At 36.0% G+C, this 25,338-nt stretch overlaps 1 protein-coding gene and 1 non-coding gene across 4 annotated transcripts in view; one reads left to right on the top strand and one right to left on the bottom strand.

The window, feature by feature from the left end:
- Positions 1-25,338, top strand: part of EPC2 (enhancer of polycomb homolog 2) — a 114,808-nt gene that overhangs the window by 11,914 nt on the left and 77,556 nt on the right. The gene's annotated exons all lie outside the window — the stretch shown is intronic.
- LOC123951222 lies at positions 14,079-14,185 on the bottom strand. Its single transcript, XR_006820372.1, has one exon. It is a non-coding gene; the product is annotated as a U6 spliceosomal RNA (small nuclear RNA).

The raw sequence follows: 25,338 nt of genomic DNA, 5'->3' as shown, positions 1-25,338 counted from the left end.
AAAGAATAAGATACCTAGGAATAAACTTAACCAAGGAGGTGAAAGACCTGTACTCTGAGAACTATAAAACAATAATGAGAGAAATTAAAGGTGACACAAACAAGGAAAAGGTATCCTGTGCTTGATGGGTTGGAAGAACTAATGTTGTTAAAATGTTTTGTATGACTGAGGTGTGTCTGTGTGGCTCAGTTGGTTAAGCATCTCACTCTTGATCTCAGCTCACTCAGGTCTTGATCTCAGGGTCACTTGATTTCAGGGTCATGACTTCAAGCCCTGTATTGGGCTCCACACCAGAAGTGGAGCCAACTTAAAAAAAAAAAGAAAAAAAAAGTTAACACTACCCAAAGCCATGTGCAGATTTAATGCAGTCTCTATCAAAATGCCAATAGCATTTTTCACAGAACTAGAACAAATAATGCTAACATTTGTATGGAACCAGAAAAACCTTGAATAGCTAAAGAAGTCTTGAGAAAGAAGAACAAAGGTGGAGGCATCATAATCCCAGCCTTCAAGATATAACTACAAAACTGTAGTAATTGAAACAGTATGGTACAAATATAAAAATAGACACATAGATCAATGGAATAGAATAGAAACCCCAAAAGTAAACCTGTGCTTGTATGGTCAACTAATCTACGACAAAGGAGGCAAGAATATACAGTGGGAAAACTGGAGCATTTCCTTGTACCATATACAAAAATAAACTCAGGATAGATTGAAGACCTAAATGTGAGACTTAAAACTCCCAGAAGAAAACATAAGCAGTAATAATGTCCCTGACATGGGTGATAGAAACAATTTTCTACATATGTCTCCTGAGGCAAGGGAAACAAAAGCAAAAATAAACTATCAAGACAACACCAAAATGAAAAGCTTTTGTACAGCTCAGGAGATCATCAGCAAAATGACAAGACGATGTACTGAATGGGAGAAGATACGTCCAAATGACATATCCAGTAGAGGGTTAGTATCCAAAATATATAAAGAACTTATACAGCTCAGTTCCAGAAAGAATAAAAAAAGTGGGCAGAGGGTCTGAATCAGAATGATGTTTTAAATGCATAAAATAAAATCATATAAACCAGTTGTATTGAAGGTTATCAAAGTATTAAAACGGTTTGTGATTTACATGCCTTATTAACATACTGACAGGATCTAGAGTTGAGTCTAATTAATTTTGAAGTAGTGATAAGTGTAAATAATATTTCAACAAGTGCAGCCCCTGTTAATATGACAATGAAATGATCTGTGATTTCTGTTGTGTTGCTAGTCCTAATGTTACCAGTACTACTGTTTTGCCTTTTGCTGACATTAGTAATTGAAGGAAATGTTAAATTTGGTAGAAGTTAGTGGAATTAGAGAAATGATTATTTTCTCATCCAAGTTTAATGGACCCTTCAATTCTTTTTTGAAGGTCTGTGACTTGAGGTTCAGAACACCTCAAGATTTTCTTTGGCCCAAGTGGCAATCCTATTCTTGTGTCATCTTTGTCCCAAATATATATAGTCAGGCTAAAGATTTTATTTCCATTATTATAAAGGAGATGCTATTATAAACAATATGTTGCCTTCATGTTTAAGGCATTTGCTAGGTTTTTTTACATTGAAAAATAATAGACCCACATGATTAAATATAAAAACTTAATAGCACAAATTGATACATGAGAAGTAAGTTGTCCTTCCTTCCCCACAATCCCCAGACACTCTACAGAGGCATCTATTGTTAGTATCGTGTATGTTTATCCTAAAAAACTTGTGAACAAATGGTTTTTACTACATGAAGGCAAATATTTCCTATATTTTATAATAGTGATCTTAGAGTTAGTTTCTTAATCTAGCATCATAAAGTCAAGTAATTTTGATTTTAAATTTTTTTCCTTTAAAATCTCTGAGGAATTGGGAATTGGCAAATTGTAGCTTTCTGGTTGAACCATTTTGAAGTTTGGATATGAATCCTTAATCTTTTATCCCCATGTGACAGTTTGGCTATCTGTAAACCTTGTGTTAAAGTCAGATTAACTATTGATGAAGTAAGTGGCTTGTCAGTATATTTTCTCTATGAGTTGTTGATGGCCTTGAATAGAAGTTTTGGTCAGAAGAGCAACAGTAGTCTACTGTTTTGAAGAAAGTGGTTTATTTCTGGTTATCATGTTGGTAATCTGGATCTTTCATACAGATTGTAACTCTCTAAAACTCTAAAATAAGTGCGTGCTTATTCATCCAGCATATATATCCATGAAAACATGGGCCATTTCTGTACTTTTGTATCTATCATCTGGTACAGTGAATGACATATGGTAGTTATTCAGTAAATATTTGCTGGTGGAATAAACAACACCTGCTGTGTACTTCAGATTACAGAAAGGGATAAGATGTACCTGCCTTCAGGCAGTTTATAGTCCCATAGAAAAGAGTTGTACATGGATGACTCTGTATAAGGCTTAATGTGTTAGATAGAAGATAAAAATGATATTCTGGAAATTTGTGTCACAAGGGACATGATTTGAACAAGAGTATATTTGAGTTCATGCAACAGCTAATTGAGTATAAGATACTACTGAATTATTTTTTACAAATTAGTTTTGAAGTTATTTCATATGCCAGGAAGAAGCCATGAGGTTTTTTTTAGGTGCATGTCATTACTTTTCATGTTGGACAGCGTGTGATGCCCCACAGAGTTGTTAGAGGGTTGAGGAATTGTGATCTAGTGTAGAGTCACCTTTTAGGGTAGGCAAACTTGTGTTAAGAGCTGTGCCTGGGTGGCTCATTTCGTTAAGCATTTGACTCCTGGTTTTGGCTAAGGTCATGACCTCAGGAGTGCCCCAACAGGCTCCATGCTGATGCTCAAGATTCTCTTTCCATCTCCCCTTCCCTATCCCCACTCTCTCTTTTTTTTTTTTTAAAAAAAAAGCAATTTCTGTTTAAAGAGCTCTGGAAAAAGAAACTTTGTGATATGGAGAATGACCTAAAGAAATAGTGCTACTTCATTATTTTACAAGTAATGTGCAGATTTTATTTATTTTGCTTTAAAGCACAGAAGACACTTTCCATAAAGTACTTAGATGATTTTCTGTACATTATCGGCACTTCAGTCAGTAGTAGTTTTATTTCAGCTTTGTTTGATGTATCAGCTCAGCCAACCTAGAGTTAGTTCATCAGGGCTTTCAGAATACCTCCTAAAGAAGTAACAAAAGATTTAGGTCAGTGATTCTCAAACTTTGTCATGCATCAGAATCACCTGGAGGGCTTGTTAAAAACACTGATCACTGGGCTCCTGTATGTTTCCATTTTAAAGATACTTTATTTAATGTATATTGTTGATTCTAGGCATTGAACTCAACAGCTAGCAGCACTTTAACTTGTGCCTGAATGAAGCTTGTCTTAACACACGTATTTTCTTGGGGTGCTTGGGTGGCTCGATGGGTTAAAGCCTCTCCCTTTGTCTCAGGTCATGATCCCAGGGTCCTGGGATCGAGCCCCGCATCGGGCTCTCTGCTTGGCGGGGAGCCTGCTTCCCCCCCTCTCTCTGCCTGCCTCTCTGCCTTGTGATCTCTGTCTGTCAAATAAATAAATAAATAAATAAAATCTTAAAAAACACACACACATATTTTCTCTGTAAGGTACATCACAGCCTTCTTGTGCTTAGGAACACTAGACAGCACTTCAGCACTACACTTTGGGAACCTATAAACAATGACATCAACAAAAAACCCACAAAAATGCGAAAAAGTGGCACTAAAAAGGACATTAGAAGTACACTTGTTTACAGGGTGAGAGCTGAAACAAAGAGTGTCACCTTGTTTGACCTCCAGCTGGGAACAGATGACTGGGGCGACTCAAATGCAGCTCTGTACATTCTTTGAATGACTGTGGAAGGTACTGCACATAGTGATTTGGGGGTCACAGATTTTTGTGAGGTGTATTTGCAAACACAGAATTTGAGAGTAATGAGGATTGGCTATACATGTGTTTCCCCCTTTCCACTTCTATTTTGTTCAGCGAGCTACTTACTGATTTTATGATTCACTAGAAATTCAAAACACAGTGTGAAAAACAGTGTTCTGATTCAGCAACATATGTTATATATTATTTACTAGTTATGCAGTGATAGGTAGCAAGTGATACTAAATTATATATATGTAATTTCCTTCATTTAGAGAATATAGGTTTAATCTTGATAATAGGGAGCTGTGGTTTTGGAGGGTACATCACTGGGTTTGTATTTGTAAAATCTCACTGATGGATGGATTGTGGAGGGCATTGCATGGGTGCAGAAGTTGGTGGTGGTGGCAGCATCAGGAGCAGCTGCAGCAAAGGCAGCAGAGTGGAGACTAGGCTAGTTATAAAGCCAGTGCAACTGGAACTGTGATTTCTAGTTATGTATTTTCAGCAGACCTGTGATAAGACAATTTGGATGCCTTGTGGATTAGGGGATTTCAATTAAGTCTTAATTTTATATCAGGGATTCTTAATTGAAGTCTCTGGTACTGAGATAGACTTAATGGGGTCTGTGAACTTACTGATTTTTTTTTTCTTTTTTAACCACAGTTTTATATGTATGTCTCCTGATTATTCCCCTCATCATCAGATTATTAATGAAGTAAATGACCTGAAGGAGGTTAAGAATTACGTTTTAGGAGATAATACAGATTATTTCTCTCATTAATCCTCATTGCACTTGAATCACAAAGTTCTAAATTTTCTGAGAATTCTAAGGCATTTAAAAAGCTTTATACTGAATTTACATTGTTGTGAAATGCAGAATTTTTATATGGGAGCATGTCACTGAGGAATGTAAGTATATTGAATATAAGAAAAATTATTTTAAGCACAAAATTAATATTTAGATATTGTTTGCCTTTATTACTGTCAGTTTGTATTTAGAACAGTGGCACAGGAAGGTATTCATTCTGTGGAGTGGTAAAGCAGTACAGAATGATCATTGGAGATGTGCTTAGCCATTTGAACATATCATAAGGTAGCTAGTGTCTCTGTAGATTGGAAAAGTATAACCCCAAAACATCCACCTTGTTTTATGTTTTTGAAAATACAAACCTTTTCATTATAATAGTCCTTTATATGCTGATTTGTAAAAAATTCAGAATATACCAAAAATTTATAAAGAGGGAAATACAGATTCTTTCCAGTTCTGCCATTCTGAGATATCCATGATTGACCCTTAGGTGGATGTACTTTCTTCCTTTTCCCCTTCTGTACTTGGTTATTTATAGGTACATATATATATAGGGGGGAGTGTGTGTGTGTATGTGTGTGTGTGTGAGAGAGAGAGAGAGGGGGAGAGAAAGAAACATTTGGTTTTTAACCTGTCCCTTTCAGATTGAAAAATCTGTGGAAAGACTGGCCCAGCCTGAATCTCTTGGCCATTACTGGATTAGCTCTAGACAGTGTAGGCTGAGAGTTGGATGGTATAAGAGAATTGCGGTTTGCATTTTAATCATTAGTGTAAAGAGAGTTTGGAAAGAAGGAATAGTGATTCCTCAAAACAAGGGAATTTAAAGCATAAATACAGTTTAAAAAATGCTGGTGGGATAGGCATTGATTTTAATTTATTGATACTATATCTAGGTTGTGTTGCATTGTATCTATTTATGGTAATTAATCAGTTCCCTTTTGATAAATATTGGTTATGTAGCCAGAGTTTTTAGTTCTTAATTAAAAAAATGCTTCGATTTTTTAATTGAAATTGAGGTGTTTTGCCTCCTCTCTCAGGTCTTGTTTTCTTGTAGAACTTGCGTAATTTGTTCTGGTTCACATGGCTCTGTATGTAGGTCCATTTTTTTTTTTTTTTTTTTTTTACTTGACAGAGAGAGATCACAAGTAGATAGAGAGGCAGGCAGAGAGAGAGAGAGAGGGAAGCAGGCTCCCTGCTAAGCAGAGAGCCCGATGCGGGACTCGATCCCAGGACCCCGAGATCATGACCTGAGCCGAAGGCAGCGGCTTAACCCACTGAGCCACCCAGGCGCCCCGATGTAGGTCCATTTTTTTTCCCCCTCATCTAAATGGATGTCCAGTTGTCCAAACAGCATTTTTTAAAAAAAATATTTTCTTCTTGATTTGAGATGCCACTTTCATCATCTTTGAAATTCCTTAGGCATTTGGATTTATTTTTTAATTTTCTGTTTTGCTTCATTGAAGATTTATTTTATTTTTAAAATTTTTTGAAGATTTACTGTTCTAATCCTTTCGTTGTTTTATCATTATGTATTTATAAGTTTTAAAAGTTTATGGTGAGGTTAGTTACTTTTACCATTCTTACTGCTCTCCTTTTTCAGAGTTTTCCTTACTATTGTTGCTTGTTTATTTTTCCATATGAACTTTATATATTTTGTCTAGCTCGAGGAAGAAAATATGGAGTTTTTATTGGCATTTACTGTACATTTATATATTAGCTTATAGAAAATTGACATCTTTGTGATGTTGACTTCTTATTCAAGGACATAGTTTGTCTCTTCATTTGTTGACGTCTCCTTATATTTATTTTTCAGAAGCATTTTTCTTCCATTTGCTTTGCTTTTGGTTAAACTTGTTTTTGGTTAAGCTTATTTCTAAGATAATTTTATCACTTGGTTACTATTGTAAATGTCACCTTTTTTTCCCATTATACTTTATAGCTTGTTATTGTTTGTATTTCAAAAAACTATTTTTATATGTTAATTTTATATCCTACTTTAAGTTACCTGATTGTTCTTGTTTTTGCATTGATTCTCTTGAGTTATTGTACAGATACCATATCGTTTGCTTACAGAGGTAGTTTATCTCTGCTTTTCCAAGTAGTTTGCTTCTAATTGCCTTCCCTTATTTAAAATTTCCATCCCACGTTGAATAGTGAAGATAATGCGCATCTTTGTTTTGTTTCTTACTTCAGTGTGACTGCCTGTAGTGTTTCTCCATTAAATAAGATGTAGATTCTCCTAGACTGATTTATAGATGGAGAAAACTAAATAAGGGTGCACCTGGTTGGCTCAATTGGATGAGCATCTGACTCTTGGTTTCAGCTTAGGTCATGATCTCTGACCTGTGTTGGGTGGGCTTGGTGCTGGGCGTGGAGCCTGCTTAAGATTTTGTCTCTCCCTCTGCACACAGTCCTTCCTCCCCCACTCCGTGCTTTTCACCTCTGTCTCTCTCTCTCTCTCTCTCTCAAAATAAATAAATAAAAATTAAAGAAAGAAAACATAGGGGCGCTTGAGTGGCTAAGTTGTTAAGCGTCTGCCTTTGGCGCAGGTCATGATCCCAGGGTCCTGGGATTGAACCCCACATCAGGCTCCCTGCTCAGCGGGAAGCCTGCTTCTCCCTCTCCCACTGCCCCTGCTTGTGTTCCCTCTCTGGCTGTCTTTCTCTTTGTCAAAGAAATAAATAAAATCTTTAAAAAAAAAAAAAAAGGCACAGTAAGCATTTACAATAGAATATAATAATATGTGTGATTAATAAAAATATGTTGAAAATCTCCAGTGTTTCTCTCATGAATGAGTCTTGAATATTTTTAAGTGCCTTCTTGGAATTTATGGAAATTTTCCCTTCAGATCTTTTCATTATTGATGAGTTACAATATTGAACCAAACCAGCATTTGTGGAATGAACCCCATTTATAATGAAATATTAATTTTCTTAAAAATATTTTTAGTCTTATTACATTTTTCTCTGTAAAAGAATTTATCAGGCTTTGGCTTCTTGTTGGCCCAAGGTGGCCACCCCATAACTTATAAATTTATATCTGTTTAAGCAACCAACTCTGGCTGAGAATAGTGATTCACTCTCATTTCTAACTTTCCTGGAGATGGAATATGATTGGGCTAATTCAGATAAGGTATCTAGCATGATTCAGTTGACTGTCTTTGGGGGAAGGTGAGATCATTTACCAGTTTGGTGGATGGCAACACACTCCTGGGGAGAGAATGGACACTGGTGAGAGTGAGACTGACTGGTCAAAAGGTGTCTAATTGTAATTTTGTATTTTGCCAATACCACATTTATAGTTTAGCAAAATTCTAGGTTTTACTGAACAGAGTAAGATTTCTTACGTTGTATTCTAATACTGGATCACCACTTGCTTTCTTACCTACTCTATAGGACATGTTTTCAGTGGTCATTTGGAGTTAAGAAAGATGCTGAGGGGCCCTCTGAGTCGCCTTCCACTGCCACTGCCCACCCCACCCTAAGGGGGAAGCTCTTATTTTTAGTATAGGCATACAGTTGCATATATCCAATTTAGATGAATCTGGAGATAGCATCAGATCCCACAAGAGCTCAGTTCTTTAAGACTGCTCCCCTCCCCCACCTTCAGATGCCAATCACAAGTCCAGATTGTCACATGTGCATCTGACCAACTGGTTATAGATAGAGTATCAAATTACCACCTCTTTGGGTTCAGTTAATTTGCTAAACTGGCTCACAGAACTCAGACACATTTTACTTGATCGTTATTCGTTTACTCTAAAAGGATAAAAAGCAGGAACAGTCAGGTAGAAGGAAATGCATAGGGTAGGGTAAGAGAAATTGGTATGGAGTGTCTATACCCTATTGAAGCATGCCCCTCTCTGAGCACCTCCATGTATATCCATCAGCCTGTAAGCTCTCTGAATCCAGTCCTTTGGTATTTTTTATGGAGTCTTCATTACATACACATGATTGATAGATCATTAGCCATTGGTGATTGATCTGCAATCTGTAGTCCTTCTCCTCTCCCCAGAGATTAGGGGGTGGGATTGAAAGTTCCAACCCTCTAAATCACATGATTGGTTCTCCTGGCATCCACCTCCATCCTTAGGGGCTTTCCAAAAGTGACCTCATAACATAAACTCAGATGTGTTTGAAAGGGATTTGTTAGGAATATCAAGACACACTTACCACTTAGGAAATTCCAAGAGTTTTAGGAGCTCTGTGCCAGGAATGGGGACAAAGACTGAATATGTATTTCTTGTTATCATAGTATTACATGGAGTTTCAAAAGTTAGAATTTATATAGTTATCTATTGTGACATTATTTTGTTTAGCCAGAAGTTTTTATTTGAAAGATAGCTTCTAAAATAGATTTATTGGGGTGCCTGGATGGCTCAGTTAGTTGAGTATCTGCCTTCAGCTCAGATCATGATCTTGAGGTCCTGGGATCAAGTCCCGCATCAGGCTCTCTTTTCGGCAGGGGTGGTCTGCTTCTCCCTCTCTGTGCCAGTGTTGCGTGCTCGCTCTCAAGTGAATAAATAAAATCTTTTATAAAAAATAAAATAGATTTATTGAGGTATATTGATGAATAAACTGCATGTACTTAGCATGTACAATTTATTGATGTTTGTATGTATACACCTGTAAAAACGTTATTACTACAGTCATGGTTAACGAACATATCTGTCACCTCCAAAAGTTGTTTCCTCATGCTCCTTTATAAGCCCCCTGTCCTTCTGCAGGCAGTCACTGATCTGCTGTCACTGTAGATTAGTGGTTTGCAACTTCCAGACTTTTTATATAAATGGGGTCATAAAGCATATATTCTTTGGTTTCTTTCACTCAGCATTAATTGTTTGAGATTCATACATACTGTACCATGTATCAATAATGCATGTCTTTATATTGCAAGAGTAGTCCATTTTACAGATAAACCAGTTTATTTACTCATCTGTTGATTGGTTTTTGGCTATTACAAATAAAGCTGCTATGAGTATTTTTATACATCTGTTTTCATTTGTTTTGGGTAAATACCTGGGGATGAAATGGCTTGATTGTATGGTGGGTATATTAAAACTGATTAAGTTTTCTAAAAAGCTGTTAAACTGTTTTCCAGAGTAATTATGCCATAAAGTTACCTTTTGTGAAATGTGTAGTTGAGGACCTTGTTACTCATAAAGTTCAGTTTGTGAATATAGCATTACCTGGGAGTTCGATAAAATTCCTGAATTTCAAGTCCTATCCTACACCTCTTGAATCAAGAATGTGCATTTTAGAAAGAGTGCTAGGTGGTTAGATGCACCTTAGAATTTGAGAAGCCCTGGTTTAGAGCAGTGGTACTCAACCTTTCTTTTTCCTCCTTTCTGTAACACCTGAGGGTTTTGATACATTTCTGTGAACTTCTCAAATGGGTCTGGGAGATGCTGAATGATTTTAAAAGTCTGATAGATGATATTGATAAATGCAGAGTATTCTGTGCCCCACCCCCACCCCAGTGATTGCTTTCATTATACTGATTTTTACTTATGGCAGTCAAGTGTTCATCTGTTGCCCATTTCAAATTTGGTAGTTTCCAGAGGAACTGCTTCCCAAGCATTTTTCAAGTATAGAACTCTGTAGCCTGGCACAGGGGTTTTTTTGTTTGTTTTTGTTTTTTTCTGGATGAGAGATACTCCTTTTCTTTTTGTGTAATTTCTTGGATGAGTGATTCCATTTGCTAGCTTTTTTTTTTTTTTTTTTAATGTTCTTGTTTTTACTTTGTATAGCCAGTGAGTCTTGGTTTTCACATATAGGTGTCTTGAAATTTTGCATAAGAGTTATCTCTCTCAGTATTTAAGAAATGCAAAATAATGTCAGAGATGACTTTGTTAGTCAGTAGATAAATTAACTGAATATCAAATAATGTTTTTTAAAGCTGTGTGTCATGATTTATTTTGCTTACTGTTTTGAATTTTCTCTACTAATTTCTGTTGTTGCTTGGATATTTAAGAGCAAGCCAGCTACTGATGTTACTATCATCTTCCTAAATGAGTGTTGATGTTGAAGGTCATGGTCTTAATCAACATTAGGAAATTCTCAATTTAAAACAAGGTTTCAGAAAACCAACAATTAGATAACAAAAGATTAAACATTTGTTATTTTATGCAGTGGAACTAATTAGTGTTATATAACTTCTAATTGAGTTGTTTTTCAAAAGTTGATTTGTAAGTCAGGTATTTTAGGGTTATAATGGGTATGATAAAATGTTTCTATACAATAAGATTGCTTTCACTTTTACATTTCGCCCTAAGATGTTAGTTACTTTAGTCATTAAAGTCCTCTCACCCCTTTTCTTCATATCCCTACAGGCAATTAAGATAGAGAAGCTGTGGGTGATTCAGTTTTGTTTTGTTTTTTAATATTTTATTTATTTATTTGACAGAGAGAGAGATCACAAGTAGGCAGAGAGGCGGCAGAGAGAGAAGGAGAAACAGGCTCCCCACTGAGCAGAGAGCCCGATGCGGGGCTCGATCCCAGGACCCTGAGATCATGACCTGAGCTGAAGGCAGAGACTTAAACCACTGAGCCACGCAGGCGCCCCGGGTGATTCAGTTCTTATTCATTGAAAATTTAACACAGCTGTTTTTCAGAAGAGAAGAATCTTTACCATGTTATTAAATTCTAAAAGGAATTTATTGCAAATGAGCACTTACCTGTTTAGTTGATAAATGTCTTTAAATTCAGTTTTACAGAAAAAGGCAGAACGTTAGTAATGTGACTTCATTGTGTGTGGGGTTGTTTTTTTGTGTTTTGTTTTGTTTTTGTTTTTTAGCTAAAGCTAATGTATTTCTTTGGGAGGCAGAATTAATGAAATACATAGAACTTTACTTACAAAGGCAGTATTTAGAATAGTAGAGGAATGGATGGGTAGCATGTTGAGAGCAGATATCCCTATCTTCCTAATTTTAAGGGAGAAGCATTCAGTATTTCACTTAAGTATGATGTGGTTTTTGTTTTGGATAGATCCCCTTTATCAAATTGAAGAAATTCCCTTCTGTATTTTTAGTTTTCTGAGAATTTTTAGAAAGGGTGTTGGATTTTGTAAGTGATTTTTCTGTGTATAGAAATGATCATGGCATTTAAAAAATTAATGCAATGAATTATATCGATTTTGAAACCAAGGCTGCATTCCTGGGATAAACCCCATTTGGTTATGTTTTATTCTCTTAATGTGTTGTTGAATTCTGTTTGCTAAATTTTTATTTAGGAAGATTATATCTGTTCACAGGAGATATTTGTCTGTAGTTTTCTTCTCCTATAATGTCTTTTTCTGGTTTTAGTATCAGGTTAATACTGGCTTCATAGAATGAGCTGGGAAGTATTCCTTCTACTTCAGTATCATGGAAAAATTTGTTTAGAGTTTGTATTATTTCCTTCTCAAATATTTTGTAGAATTCACGAATGAAGCCATCTGTCTTTGGAATTTTCTTTGTATGAAGGGTTTTGACTGTAGTTCAGTTTCTGTATTAGGGACATTCAGGTTACCTATTTCTTGCTGAGTGAGCTCTGGTAAAATTTGTTTCTCTCAAGGAATTTGTCCTTTTCACTTAAATGGCAGATTTATTGATAAGTTTATAATACTCTAAGGTGATGTCTCCTCTCTTGTGCCTGACATTGGTCATTTGTGTTTTCCCACTTTTTTCCTCATCAGTCTGGCTAGAAACTTATCAATTCTATTGATTTTGTTAAAGAATTAATGTTTGGTTTCACTGATTTTTTTTTTCCTGTTGATTTTGTTTCCGTTTCATTGATTATCACTTTGATCTTGATCATTTCCTTTCTTCTGCTTACTTGGATTTAAATAGCTCTTTTGCTAGTTTCTGAGGATAGAAGCTAAGGTCATTGATTTGAGACCTTTATTTTAATACAGGTATTGAGTGCAATACATCTCTTCATAAGTGCTGTTTTAGCAGTATTTTGTGACTTTTTGTTTAAATTTTCATTCACTTTAAGATGCTTTCTAGTTTCTATTTGATTTTTTCTTTGACCCTGGGGTCATTTAGAAGTGTGTTACTTAGTTTCCAAGTATTCAGTGGTTTCACAGGGATCTTTCTGTTATGAATTTCTTTTTCTTTTTTCCCCCCCATTCTGAATTTCTAACTTCATTCCACTGTGGTCTGAGAACATATGGTTTGAATTCTTAATATGCTTTTCAGAATATGTTCTGTCTTTGTAAATGATTTCCTGTGAACATGGAAAGAAGGTGTATGCTACCTTTGTTGGGTGGAGCATTTTGTAAAAGTCAGTTTAAGTTACCTGGTAGTGTTACAGTATGCAGTGTCTGCTGATTTTCTGTCTAGTTGTGTGTGTGTGTGTGTGTGTATGTTTTAAGACTTATTTATTTATTAACATATAATGTATTATTTACTTCATGGGTACAGATCTGTGAATCATCAGTTCACAGCACTCACCATAGCACATACCCTCCCCATTGTCCATAACCCAGCCACTCTATCCCTATGCCCCGCAGCAGCCCTCAGTTTGTTTCCTGAGATTAAGAGTGTCTTACGGTTTGTCTCCCTCATTGAGAATATGGTATTAAAACCTCTGTAATTGGGCACCTGGGTGGCTCAGTGGGTTAAGCCGCTGCCTTCCGCTCAGGTCATGATCTCAGGGTCCTGCGATCGAGTCCCACATCGGGCTCTCTGCTCAGCGGAGAGCCTGCTTCCCTTTCTCTCTGCCTGCCTCTCTTGTGATTTCTCTCTGCCAAAAAAATAAATAAAATCTTAAAAAAAAAAAAAAAAAAAACCTCTGGGTTTGTCTCTTTACCCTTGAAGTTACACTGATTTTTGTTTCATGTATCTTGGAAGTTTTGTTATTGGGTACATAAATGAGTAGGGTTGTTAAGTCCTTTTGACTGATTGATCTGTTTAAGCATAATGAAATAAACTACTTTTTTGTCATTTCCTTCAGATTTTCTACATAGATGATCATAATATCTGTAAAGACAGTTTTATTTCTTCTTTCCTTATCTGTATGCCTTTTATTTCCTTTTCCTATTTCACTAGCCAGAACTTTCAGTATGATGTTGAAATAAAGTGATGAGGGGACATTCTTGCTTTGTAACTTATCTTAATGGGAAAGCTTCAGGTTTCCCACCATTACCTGTGATGTTAGCTATAGAAGTTTTGTAGATAGTCTTTGTCAAATTGAGGAAGTTCCTCTCAATTCCTAGTTCACTGAGATTTAATATGATTTTTGATCTGGTGAGGTTTCATTCTGTCATCTTACCATTTCCCCTTCCTACCTACTTCTTTCCCTCCTGTCTTTTTTAGTAGGTTCTATGCCCAATGTGCAGCTTAAACTACATTCTCTAGATCAAGAGTTGCATGCTGTCCCGACTGAGGAAGCCAGGCCCCCCTAAAAAATATTGAACACTTCATGGATTTGTGTGTCATCCTTGTGCAGGGGCCATGCTAATCATCTCTGTATTATTCCAATTTTAGTATGTGTGCTGCTGAAGCAAGCACTATTTTCTGTTTCTTCTCTTGTTTGTTTTCTTTTTCTCTTACTCTGCCTTCTTTTGGATTATTTTTCATGATTCCACTTTATCTGTTTTTGGCTTACTTGCTATAACTTTTTTTTCTTTTTGCTTTACTTTAAGTGATTGATATGGGAAATGGTCGTCAGAGAGGTCTGACTTATTTCCCAGAGGACACTTGATAACGCCTGGAAACATTTTTGATTTTCATGCTGTGGGGGTGCGGGTGTTACCTTCATCTCACGGGTAGAAGTCAGGGATGCTACTAAGCATCTTTCAGTACATAAGACCTCCCACAAAAAGGCTTGCCTTGCCCAGAATGTCAGTAGTTCCAAGGTTGAGAAATTCTATTTAGGGGTTTATAGTATACAGATCATTCTTGTCTTACAATGAGGTTATATCCCCCTAAACTCATTGCAAGTTGAATATGTTATAAGTCAAAGTGTATTTAATGCACCTAACCTACTGAACATCATGGCTTATCCTAACCTACTTTAAATGTACTCAGTACACTTATATTAGCCTGGAGTTAGGCAGAGTCATCTAGCAGAAAGTCTTTTATAGTAAAGTTTTCAGTATTTCTTGTAATTTATTGAATACTGTACTGAAAATGAGCAACAGAATTGTTGTACGGGTACAGAATAGTTGTAAATGTATGGGTTGTTTACCCTCATGATCGTGTGGTGGACTAGGAGCTGCAGCTTACTGCTACTGCTCAGCATCACAAGAGGGCGTTGTACCACATATTGCTAACCCAGGAAAAGGTTAACGATTCAAATTTTGAAGTATGGTTTCTACTGATGCATATCATTTTCAAACCATCGTAAAGTGAAAAAAATTGCAACTTGGATTGTCATAACTCATGGACTAGCTGTATATCTTTAGCTTATCACTGTTTAAGTGATACCATTTACCTATAGTGTAAGAACCTTATGATAGTGTATTTGCATTTCTCCCTGCCTGAACCCTGTGTTGTTGTTTCCATACATTTTACGCTTGTAGTAAACCCTGTAACACTTTCTTTTTATTTAAATAGCCAGTTATTTTTCAAGTACTTAATGATAAGAGAAAGAGGTAGGTATTTATCTTCATAATTATTATTACTCCTTCCTATCAGTTTGTTTCATATCCAGACTTCCATCAGGTATCATTTTCCTTCTTCCCAAAGGATTACTGTTAACATTTCTTGTAGTGTGGGTTTGCTGATAACGAATACTTCAGCTTTTGCAAGTCTAAAAATGTTATTTCCCCATTTTTGTGTGTGTTAAGGCACATAACAAACATCCTTTTAATAATTTATAAATGTAAATTATAGTATTATTAATTGTATGGGCATTTGTGTAACAGATCTCTAATGTCACCTTTGTTTTTGAAAATATTTTTCCTGGATACAGAATTCTAGCTTGACAGTTTTTTCTTCCAGTATTTAAACAGTGGTGCTCCAGTCTTCTCAGTTGCACTGTTTGGTTTTTTCCCCCCCCTAAGATTTTATTTATTTATTTGAGAGAGAGAGAGTGACACAAGGAGGAAGAGGGAGAAGCAGACTCAAGCCCGACACGGTGTGCCATTCTGGGTCCCCAAGGTCATGATGTGAGCCAAAGGCAGATGCTTAACAGGTTGAGCCACCCAGGCACTCCCACTTGCTGATGAAATTCAGTGTCATCCTTTCTTCCTCTATGTAGCATGTCTTTTTTTTTTCCCCCAGCCTAGTTTGTGGGAACAGGTGCTCTTCTTGGCCCTAACAGGGATTTTTCCTTCTAGTCCTTTGGGATAGTTCTTTCTTCAGTGCTTTATAGTTTATTCACAAACCTATGCTGATGAGTACTATGCTGAAAATACTGCAGAGAACTCTGCAGATCTCCTGGACTCTCTCTACAGTGCCTTCCTTTTTGGTACTCTGTTTATGAACCTTAGGTGCCTTCATCTTCTTAGACTACTGTTTCTGTCTCTTCAACTCATGAAGTCTTTTGGCTTTGTCTTAGTTCACTTTCCTGCTCCATGGCATAGAAGCTTTTCCAGGGTAGTAAGCTAAGGCAATTGTAGGACTGTTTGTTTTGTTTTACTTCTCTTAAGTATCATTGTCCTTCATTGCCTGTTGTCCAGTGTCTGGAAAACCATTGTTTCACCTCTCATTAGATTTTTTTTTGTTGCTTTTGATAGGAGGATGAATTCATTTCCTGTTACTTCACCTTTTTTCTTTGTAATTTTTTAAAAAGAGTTTACTTATTTGAGAGAGAGAGAGTTTGCGTGTGCACAATTGGAGCAGCAGAGGGAGAGGGAGAAGTAGGCTCCTCGCTGAGCAGGGAGCTTGATGCAGGGCTCGATCCCAGGACTCTGGGATCATGACCTGAGTGAAAGGCCAGACACTTAACCCAGCTGAGCCACCCAGATGCCCCTGCAATTTTTTTGGTAATAAAATTCATGTAATGCAATTCACCATATTAAAGTGTGCAGTGGTTTTTGCTATAATCAGGGTGTACATCATAACTGTCTTATACCAGAACACTTCCATTACCCTAAAAAGAAATCCTATACCCATTAGTCATCTTCCATCCCATTACCCCTTCCACTCCCCAACAACCACTAATACACTTTCTTTCTCTGTGGATTTTTTTTTTTCTAAAAGATATTGTTTATTTATTTTGACAGAGACAGCAAGAGAGGAAACACAAGCGGGGGCGGGAGTGGGAGAAGGAGAATCAGGCTTCCCACTGAGCAGGTAGCGTGAAACGGGGTTCAGTCCCAGGACCCTGGGACCACAACCTGAGGTGAAGGCAGATGCTTAGTGACTGAGCCACCCAGGTGCCCCTCTTTCTCTGTGGATTTGCCTATATCTGGACATTTCCTGTTAATGGAGTCATACATGTGGCTTTTTGTATCTGATGACTTCCACTTTATAATGTTTTAAAGGTTCATGCATGTTGTAGTACTTTGTTCTTTTTATGGCTAAATAATATTTCACTGTATGTATGTCATCTGTGTTGGAGTGGAAGTCAGCTGCTGCATCCTTTTAACTATTTTCTCTCCCATATAGTCCATACTTGGCCTCTCCAGGTGATTTTAATATGCTACCAGGACTGAGAATTAGATTTAAAAAGTTAGTACTAGAAGAGAGGCAGGTTTAACTAGGATAGGACAAGGACTTACCTAGAGTCTTTTTTATTTTGTCTTCCTCTTTTTTTTTTTTTTTCTTTTTTAGTTATGGAAGAGATACCAGGTTAGTAGTTTTAAAGATTGGCGCTAGTTGCTTTTTGTAATATGTACTATTTGAGTAAATTGTAGCAAATGTAGAGGGGAAAATAGAGACCACCTATAATTTCACTAGTTAATATTTTGGCACATTTCTTACTGGCTTTTTTTTTTTTAAACTCTGCATTTATTCATGCTGTCATCTTCACATTCTGTTTGCCTTCCTATATTTGAGATTATCTCAGTAAGTGATTTTGTTTCCTGCTTTTTCTACTTAATACATAAATATTTTCAGATGTCATTATTTTTCAAGAAGTCTTACTTGGCAATGGATTTAAAGCTTGGAAACATCTTACCAGGGTGCCTGGGTGCCTCAGTCATTGGGCGTCTGCCTTCGGCTCAGGTCATGATCCCAGGATTCTGGGATCGAGCCCTGTGTTGGAGTCACTGCTTGGGGGGGACGCCTGCTTCTCCTTCTCCCACTCCCCCGCTTGTGTTTCCTCTCTCTCTGTCTCTCTGTCAAATAAATAAAATCTTCAAAAAAAAATTTTTTTTTTCAAAAAAATTTTTTAAATAAAACTTACCTTTAAAAAAAAAGACCCTCTTACCAAACTGTTTTCAAGATTATACCAATTTATACTTTAACGCATTCACTAGCACTGATTCTTGAAAATGTGTGTTATACTCATCACAATTTCATGAGCATTGTAAATATTGTCTTGCCAGCATGTGTTGTTTACATTAGTGTTTTGTTTCATCTCGTTACTTTTTCTTCTTTTTTAAAAATTTTAAGTGGGCTTTGTGCCCAGTGTGGGACTTGAACTTTTGACCCGGAGAGCAAGGGTGGTATGTTCTACCAAGTGCCCCTTTTCTTCATTTTAAAAATCCTCTCTATGAAAGTGTAATTTATATACAATATAAATCATTTATTTTGTGTGTGGTTCTGTGTTTTAATAAACAAATGTACCTGTGTGACCACCATTCCAAACAATAGGAACATTTTCATTCCCCACAAAAATCCCCTTTAACCCTTTTGCAGTCATATCCTCCACCCCCATTTCAGTCAACTAATGATCTGATTTCAGTCACTATGTATTAGTTTTCTCTGTTCTCACATGTCATATAAAGGGAACCATGACAGTTCGTAGTCAGTTGGCGTCTGGTTATTTCTCAGTATTTTTGGGGGACTTTAAAAATAATTTTTATTACTGAAGTAGCGTTGACACACAGTGTTACATTAGTCTCAGTGTACAACATAGTGATTCCACAGTCCCATACATTACTCAATGTGCATCATGGTAAGTGTAGTCACCGAACAATGTTATTACAATATTATCATACTCTTTACACTGTACTTTTCATTTCTTTGACTTATTTTATAACTGGATCCCCTTCACCTAGTTTGCTCATCCTCCAGCCCCCTCCCCTAAAGTGGAATAAACTTTTTATTTTATTTAAATTCAGTTAATTAACATACAGTATATTTTTAGTTTCAGAGGTAGAGTTAAGTGATTCATCAGTTGCACACAACACCTAGTGCTCATCACATCTCATGCCCTCCTTAATGCCCATCACCCAGTTACCGCATCCCCCACCTCACTCCCCTCCAGCAACCCTCAGTTTGCATCCTACAGTTAAGAGTCTTTTGAGGTTTATCTCCCTCTCTGATTTTGTCCCATTCTATTTTCCCCTCCTTTCCCCCATTTCTTCTTTTACTTCCCAAATTCCACATATGAGTGAAATCATATAATTGTCTTTCTCTGATTGACTTAGTTCAATTAGCATAATATCTTCTAGTTCCATCCACGTTGTTGAAATGGTAAGTTTTCATTTTTTTTTTGATGGCTAAGTAATATTCCTGTGTGTGTTTATGTAAACATACACATCTTCTTTATCCATTCATCTGTTAATGGACATAAGGGCTCTTTGCATAATTTGGCTGTTGTGGACATTTCTGCCATAAACATTGGTTTGCAGGAGCCCTTTCGGATCACTATGTTTCTATCTTTTAGTTACATCCCTTGTAGTGCAGTTGCAGGGTGGTGGGGAGCTCTATTTTTAAACATTTTGAAGTGGTTGTACCAGCTTGCATTCCCACCAGCAGTGTAGAGGGTTCCCCTTTCTCCTCAGTATAGTTCTGAGGTATATCATTGTTGTCCATCATCATTTTGACCCCTCTTAATTTTTTCTTTAACTCTGTAGTATTCCAGTGAATGAATCTGTCCACTTTGTCTGTTTACTTGTTGATGGTATATTTGTATTGTTTCCAGTTTTTGGCTATTGTAAGTAAAATAACAGTTAACATCCATGTGCAAGTTGTCTGTCAACATGCATTTCACTTCTGGGGTACATGTTTAGTAGGATTGCTGGGTCATGTGATACGCTTGTATTTCTTTTAAGCGCTTGCCAGAGAGCATGCATGGGGGAGGGGCATAGGGAGATAGAATCTCAAGCAGACTCCCTGCTGAGCAAGGATCCTAACTTGGGGCTCCATCTTAAGATCCTGAGATCATGACCTGAGCCAAAATCAAGAGGTAGATGCTTAACCAAACTGACTGAGCCACCCAGGTGCCCCATAATAGCCATGTATTTACTTTGTAAGAAACTGCCCAATAGTTTTGCAAGGGGTGATAATCATTTGATACTACCACCAACAGTTGGTGGTGTCAGTTTCTTAATTTAGTCATTTTGTGAGTGTGTAGTCAAAACTTATGTGGATTCATTTTGCATTTTTCCTCATAAAAAGTTGTTGAGCACCTTTTCAAGTGCTTGTTGGTCATTACTATATTTTCTTTTGTGAAGTGTTTTTTTACATCTTTGACTCATTTTGTTTTTTAAAATTGGGTTGGTTTCTTCTTATTGCGATGCAGGAGTTCTTTATTTTGCATAGAAGGGCCCTCACATATGTATTATGAATATTTTTTCAGTCTGGCATGTCTTTTCACTTTCTAAAGTAATGTGTTTTGAATAGCATATTTTTTTAATTTTCAGGAAGCCCAGTTTATCAGTTCTTTAATTTATAATCTGCATTTTGTGTCCTCAGAAATCTTTGCCAAACTCAGGGTCACTAAAATTTTTCTCCTATGTTTTCTTAAGGATTTTTTTAAGTTTAGGCTTTATATTTAGGCCTGTGGTCTGTTTTGAGTTAGTTTTTATGTAAAGTATGAGGTAAGAGCATAGGCTTATTTTTTCCACACTCTGTTCAGACCATTTGTAGGAAAGACTATCCTTGCCCTCATTCAATTCCCTCATTAATTGGCTTCTAAAATTCATTATCTTTATGCATGTGGGCCTACTTGTAGACTTCTGTATGGTTGTTTTCTGTTGTTTTACATGATCTTATGCTAGTGACACTGTTGAATAATTTAGCTTTATGATTTATGATTTAGTTTGTAATCAGATTGTATATGTCCTTCAGATTTACTTTTTCAAGGTTATTTTGGCTATTTTTCTTTTGCCTTTCTATATGAATTTTTGAATTAACTTGTCCATTTTTTAAAATATTTATTTATTTATTTATTTGACAGAGAGATCACAAGTAGATAGAGAGGCAGGCAGAGAGAGAGAGAGAGAGAAGCAGGCCCCCTGCCAAGCAGAGAGCCCGATGCGGGACTCGATCCCAGAACCCTGAGATCATGACCTGAGCCGAAGGCAGCGGCTTAACCCACTGAGCGACCCAGGCGCCCCTAACTTGTCCATTTCTGTTTTTTTAAAAAACACTTGAGGGTTTTGATTGGAATTTATTAGAAATTTAGAAAATTTGGACGGAAATTTATCCAAGTAAATTTTTTTTGGAAAAGTATTGAACCTTCCAACCCATTAAGGTTTTATATTTTCATTTACATTGCTATGTTAGTTTCACACATAATTTGTTAAGCCTGTCTCTTAAGTATTTAATAGTTTTGATGCTGTTGTAAATGATACTGCTTTTTATTTTCATTTTTTAGTTGCCAATATATGGAAATACAATTGAGTGTTTAATACTAACTTGTGATTTTGTTAAGTTCACTTAAGTTCTAGGAGTTCTGTTGAAATTCCCTAGGATTTTTTTCCCTACATGAGCATATCATGTATAAATTGTCATGTACAAATTAATTTTATGTCTTCTTTCCCAGTCTGCATGCCTGGTTTTTGTTTTTGTTTTTGTTTTTTCCTCATTATATTGACTATAATCTTAGGTGAAAGGTGGGTTAGAAGTGGTAACAGACTTCTTTGGCTTGAATTTCAACTCAGGAGAAAGTATTCAGTCGTTGACCCTAAGTATGATTGTTAGGTACAGGTTTTCTACGGGTGCCTGCTCTTTATCGGCTTGGGGAAATTTCTTTCAGGGAGTTTTGTGTTATGAATGGGTGTTGAAAAAAGGGTTTTAATTGTCAAAATTCCTAAATATTTTTTATCATGTTCTCAAAATTCCACTATTTTGAATATTGTACCTCTGTGATATGTTTTAATAAAAACAAACTTTGATCTCTTAGAATGTGCCGCGAACTACTGTATCATCACAGTTCTTTGAAGGATATGTTATTTAAGTTTTACACATGAACTTCAAATCATTATTTTCCAAAGGAACTTAAAATTTCTTTGTTTTCTGTTCTCTTCATTGTGGATATGTGAATATTCATTTCCAGTAAGTGAGGTGTTTATTTATTGTTTCTCCTTGTGTACTATTTTGGTTTCTCCCCACATCCTTGTTGATTTTAATTACTTTTAGAGCATGTTAAACATTAACATGGTTTTTAAAATTCAGAACCATACAAAAGAGATGATGCTCAGAGAATTGTCTCTTTCTCCATTCTACGCCATTCATAATACCATATTCTTTGTAATAAATGATCATGTTTATCAAAGTTGCTTGTGTATTTGAGAAGAAGGAGCGCTGGGTGTAGAGTTTTATATATAGCTATAAGGTCTGCCTACTAAATTAGGTCCGTGAGTAGGTCCTTGCTTGTTCTTTGTCTACTTACCTTATGCTGAATGAGAGTGGTGTGTTAAAGTTAGTTAATACTGTTAGTGTGTCTTTATCAGTCCTTCCATCTACTGTAGCTTTTGCTTTATAAAAAGGTTGCTGTGTTTCTTGTCGGATAGAGATTCTTAAATATGTATAGGATAGCCAAAACTTAAAGATACAGACATTCATGAATGATCTGCAGATAGTAAAAGCCTTTATTTTGAATGTTATTTATTGGGGCATGCTTAATGCTTTTTGACTTGAACTTTACTTGTCTGATAGTTAGGATCTGCTCATCTTTCTTACCGTCTTCCATTACCTGATAAACCTTATCCATTCCTTTAATTTTCTTTTTCTGAACCACATTTGTGTGTGTGTGTGTGTGTGTGGTGTGTTTATTGTACATGGCATATAGTTGAGTCTTGGGTTATATGAGACAAGTTGAAAATTTTTTCATTTTTATAGATAAGTCCATTGCTATTTGTTGATATGATTGAATGTATTTGGTCTCAACTCTTTTATAGTATTTAATAATTTTTTTGCTCTTAAAATAATTTTTTTTTGCTCTTTTTAAAAAAGATTTATTTATTTTAGAGATAGCATGCAAATGGGGTGAGGGGCAGAGGGAAATGGAGAGAATCCTTAAGCAAATTCCTTGCTAAGTGTAGAGCCCCAACAGAGTTCAGTCCCAGGACCACGAGATCATGACCTGAGCTGAAATCAAGAGTTGGCCACTTAAATGACTGAGGCACCCAGGCACCCCTGTCTATTTGCTCTTATTTAAAAAGATTGTATTTTGTATTTGAGAAAGTTTATATTTTTTTTCTTCTCCCGTTTTTAGATGCTTTATTTTCACTTTGCATGCAGATGTTTGTACATTAGCCTTTCATCCTTTTCCCATCCTTGAGAGATTTGTGTATGTGTATTTTACTACTAAACTAAAAGTTTACCAGTTATCTCTTGGGTGGATGAAGAGTGTCCATGGTACTTAAAATTTTACTAGAGTTTATAAGTTATTGCTTGGTTGGATGAAACCAAGGTGAAGATGGACTATACTCTCCAATATATAGCCAGTAGTAACTTGTGGCTTTTGAGCGCTTGAAATATGACTAGTCTGAGTTTAGTTGTTCCATTCAGGTAAAATACATACCAGTTTTTGTAGACTTGTTATGGGAGAAATATCTCTATAGGTTTTTTAATTGATTGTGTGTTGAAAGGATAACATTATAGATAGATGTGTACATTGGCTTAAATAAAATGTATTATTAAAACTAATTTCACCTCTTCTTTTTTAAGTGTGACTGCTAGAAAATTTAAATATATGGCTGACATGTGTGGCTTGCATTATATTTCTGTTGAACAGTGCTATTCTAGTAGACTTGTCAAAAGTCGCTTATAAAATTCCCTGAGTTCCTTCTGTAACCTTGCTACTTGAAGAATAGCTTAGCTGAATGTAAAATCCTTGGTTCATACTTTTCATTCATTGAGGTTTCTCAAAATGTTGCTTCATTGATATTTTGCACTGTGTTGTTTTTGAAGTCTTGATTTTAGTCTTTTTTTTTAACTTTAATAATGTATTAATTTATAATAATTAGTACTGTTATTTTACTCTTATTGTTTGTTTGGCGTCTTTGAGAATTTTTTCATTATTTTTGAAATAGTTTTATTCAGAAATTTGCCAGAATTGGTGGTGGTTTTGGATTACTTTTGCCAAGTACTTAATAAGCTTTTTGTTAATTGTTGTGGTAAAGAACTCAAAACTTAAAATTTGCCACCTGAAATGTTTTTAAATTTGTAGTACAGTAGTGTTAACTATATGCAGTGTTAACAGATATGTAGCGGTATTTCATCTTGGAAAATTGCAGCTATACCCATTGAGCAAGCAGCTTCTTTTTTCCTCCTCTCCTAGTCCCTAGCACACCATTATACTTGCTATTTTTAAGAATTTGACTACTTTAGGTATGCCTGGTTGGCTCAGTTGGTAGAACAGGTGACTCTTGATCTCAGAGTTGTGAGTTCAAGCCCCACGTTGGGTGTAGAGATTACTTAAAAGCAAAATCTTGAAAAAGAAAGAAAGAAAGAACTTGACTACTTTATGTAACATATAAGTGAAATCATATAGGATTTGTCTTTTTGTGACCAGGACTGACTTATTTCACTTAGCATAATGTTCTCAAGGTTCATTCATGTGATAGCATGTATCAGAATTGCCTTCCTTTTAAGGTTAATACTCCATTATATGTATATACCACATTTTGTTTAGCCCTTCATCTGTCAGTAAACATTTGGATTCCTTCCACCACTGGCTATTATGAATAACACTGCAGTGAACATGGATATGCAAATACCTGTTCTAAATCCTGTTTTCAGTTCTTTTGGATATACACAGAAAAGTGGGATTGCCAGATCCTATGGTAATTCTGTTACTGTTACAGTCCGTGAACATTTTTGGAGTATACAGTATAGTATTTTTAACTATAGCCACCATGCTGTATATTACATCCCCACAACTTATTAAAATTGTAACCGGAAGTTTGTACCTTTTGACTATTTTCACCCATTTCCCCCCTCCTCCCTCTTGTAGTATTTGTCTGATCCTGCTATCAGGGTAGTACTGGTCTCGTTAAATGAATTTGGAAGTTTTTCCTTCTCAATTATTTGGTAAGAGCTTGACATACACAGAACACTCCACACAGTAACAGCAGAATACCTATTTTTCTCAAGTATACACAGAACATTCTCCAGGATAGATCACATTAGGCCAGAAAACAACTTTTATCAAATTTAAGAAGTATGAAATCATACCAAGTATATTTTCCAAACCACAATGGAATAAAACTAGAAATAACAGCAAAGGAAAACTGAAAAAGTCACAAATATGTGGAAACTGAACAACACACTTCTGAACAAATCAATGGATCAAGAAAGAAGTCACGGAGGAATTCGAAAAATACTGAGACAAATGAAAACACAGTATAACAGCTTTTTTTAAAACGGATGAACTC

The sequence above is a fragment of the Meles meles genome, chromosome 9 (assembly GCF_922984935.1).
Source record: "Meles meles chromosome 9, mMelMel3.1 paternal haplotype, whole genome shotgun sequence".
Classification (NCBI taxonomy): domain Eukaryota; kingdom Metazoa; phylum Chordata; class Mammalia; order Carnivora; family Mustelidae; genus Meles; species Meles meles.
This window is presented reverse-complemented; position numbering and strand designations above follow the sequence as displayed.